Source organism: Temnothorax curvispinosus, unplaced genomic scaffold (assembly GCF_003070985.1).
Source record: "Temnothorax curvispinosus isolate PA1 unplaced genomic scaffold, ASM307098v1 QBEX01004638.1, whole genome shotgun sequence".
Classification (NCBI taxonomy): Eukaryota; Metazoa; Arthropoda; class Insecta; order Hymenoptera; family Formicidae; genus Temnothorax; species Temnothorax curvispinosus.
Genome location: NW_020214418.1, coordinates 5,103 through 7,653, shown reverse-complemented (window position 1 = coordinate 7,653; position 2,551 = coordinate 5,103).

Here is a 2,551-nt window from a genome sequence, read left to right as displayed (position 1 = left end):
ATCAATCTAAATCAATCCTTATGGGTTATTTAGGTTGCTGATTACGAATCTGAACTTAAAATAAATTCAAAATGGCGGATCCAATATGGCGGACGAAAATACAAAAAACGGCTTGATTTGGATAAATCTTGGTACTTATGGGTTATTTAGGTTGCTGATTACGAATCTAAACTCAAAATTCAGAAATTCAAAATGGCGGATCCAATATGGCAGACGAAAATACAGAAAACGGCTTGATTTGGATAAATCTTGGTGCTTATGAGTTATTTAGGTTGCTGATTACAAATCTGAACTCAAAATTTTAGAAATGTCCGTGTTTGCTATAACTTTTGTAAATTTTTAAATCACTAAAAAATCTGTAATATAGTTGTTGACATATAATTTTACAAGAATTTCCTATTTCTTTAAGCATAATTGCAATAAACAAGATTTTAATAATGTATTACACTTTTGATAATTTTTCAGGTTACATAAGATAATTCTAAAATGAAAAGTAAGGTAAAACATGTTTCATATATATGTTTTACCTTACTTTTTATACTGTCGTCTCTGTAATTAGTACAAGAATTTATTAAAAAATTATATATTTATTGCACTACAATAACATATATAAAAGCGATACTTTACCAAGATATTTGTTTATTTTTCACATAATCCATCGTATAATTTAAAAATATTGAATTTTAGAAATATAATCAACTAAACAGCACATACACAACAACATACACACATACATTTAACATTAATTTCTTTTAATTTTTTTCAAATTAATTATATTATTCGAATCTTTATCTTCTCCCAAACAATCTTTTCGCTTTCTTTTCTCTTCTTCATTTCCCATATTCTTTTCATAGTCTTGCTTGCTTAAACTATCATCTTTCTCCCTTCTCTCTTCTTTTTCATCTTCCTCCTTTTTCTCTTCATTACTTGCCATGTCCTTTTCATCATCTTTCTTCCCTTTTTTCTTCTTCATTTCTCATCTGCTTTTCATACTCTTCAGCTCCCATAATATTAATTTCGTCCATCCCGTCATTTAAAACTATAATATTTATATTTCCATAATTTACAAATTATTTACAAATTAATATAATATTTAAATTTACATTTATATGTAAAAATAAATGTAAATATATTTAATTTATATTAAATTTTCATCTTTTTTAAACTTACGTTCTTCAACATTAATTTCATTTTCTTGATGAAATTCTTTGTCCATCTTCCGTTTTCGTTATTGACGTTTAATATAAGAATTTAGCGACTTTCAAAATATTTATTAATATTTAATATGTGAATGTAGCGACTTTTGTTGCTACATATGTGAATTTAACAACTTATTTAGTCTCTACTTAAGGGAATCCTAAAGCCGTTTGTATTACCGACCAAATTCTATATCTGTCCTTGTATAGACAATGATGATAGACAAGGATAGACATGGTTATAGGTTATAATTTCTTCAAACGTCTCATTTTTATTTCAGGCTTTCAATCTCAATTTCAAAGGTACGTTATTGTTTGTGCACGTCTTCTGAAGGGTGGGAACATTTCATTTCGTACATATTACTTATACAACTGTTTTATATTAGAAAATGAGGTAACAGCATTTTTAATTGTTTTCAATTATTACTAATTATTTTACATTCCCACCCTTCATTAGTACCTATACTTTACTCCTGTAAAAGGATTTTGCGATCTATAAAGCCGTTTCAAAATTAGACCTTTGACTGTAATTGTCGGTAATTGAGTCACTTTAGCATCCCCTTAAAAAGAATAAATACCGACGTACTATCGATTTTATAAAAAGGGAAGTTGTGGATATTGCAACCATGGAAAACAATACTATCGCGAAAAATACGAAGAAGAAGAAGTGGCTTGTCCAATACAAGTCTCCATATCTCTCGATTTGGCTTCAATATGTTGAATGTAAGTATACATTTATATTTATAACATTTAACGAGTATAACATTTAACGTTTTTTACGTTATAGGTTGATGTCGTTGATAATGACGACAACATCTTAGAGAGAGATGCAAAAATAATTAAAATGAAGGCTGAGATTTCTAAATTACGGCGGAAACTCGCTGCAGTAACTCAGCTGCCGCCGCCGCCAGTCACCCCAATCACTACTACCATCATCAGCGGCACAGGCAGCACCGACAACAACGGCAACATCATCATCAGTGGCATAAGCAGCATCGACAACAACGGCAACAACAAGAATGGTGCCACTAGGAACATTACGTAAGTACAATCAATTAATCTCAATTAATCATCAATCAATTAATCGTGTTATTTCAAAGTTAATTAAGTAATGCATATCCGTTCAGTCATTTATTGAAAATTCAAAATTTCGGGTACTCGCAACTCGTCCCGTCGCGTAAAAGACTAAAAGAGTCACGGCCGGTCTCGTTCCGCGCGTACTTGGTATACAGTCTGTCTATTTAATATTTCAACAAGTAAAGTTAATATTTCTACAATCAATTTATGTTTATGTTACAGCGAAAAGATGGCAAAGAGCCGGGCAAAAACGATTTTTCGCGACGAGCGGACGCGGA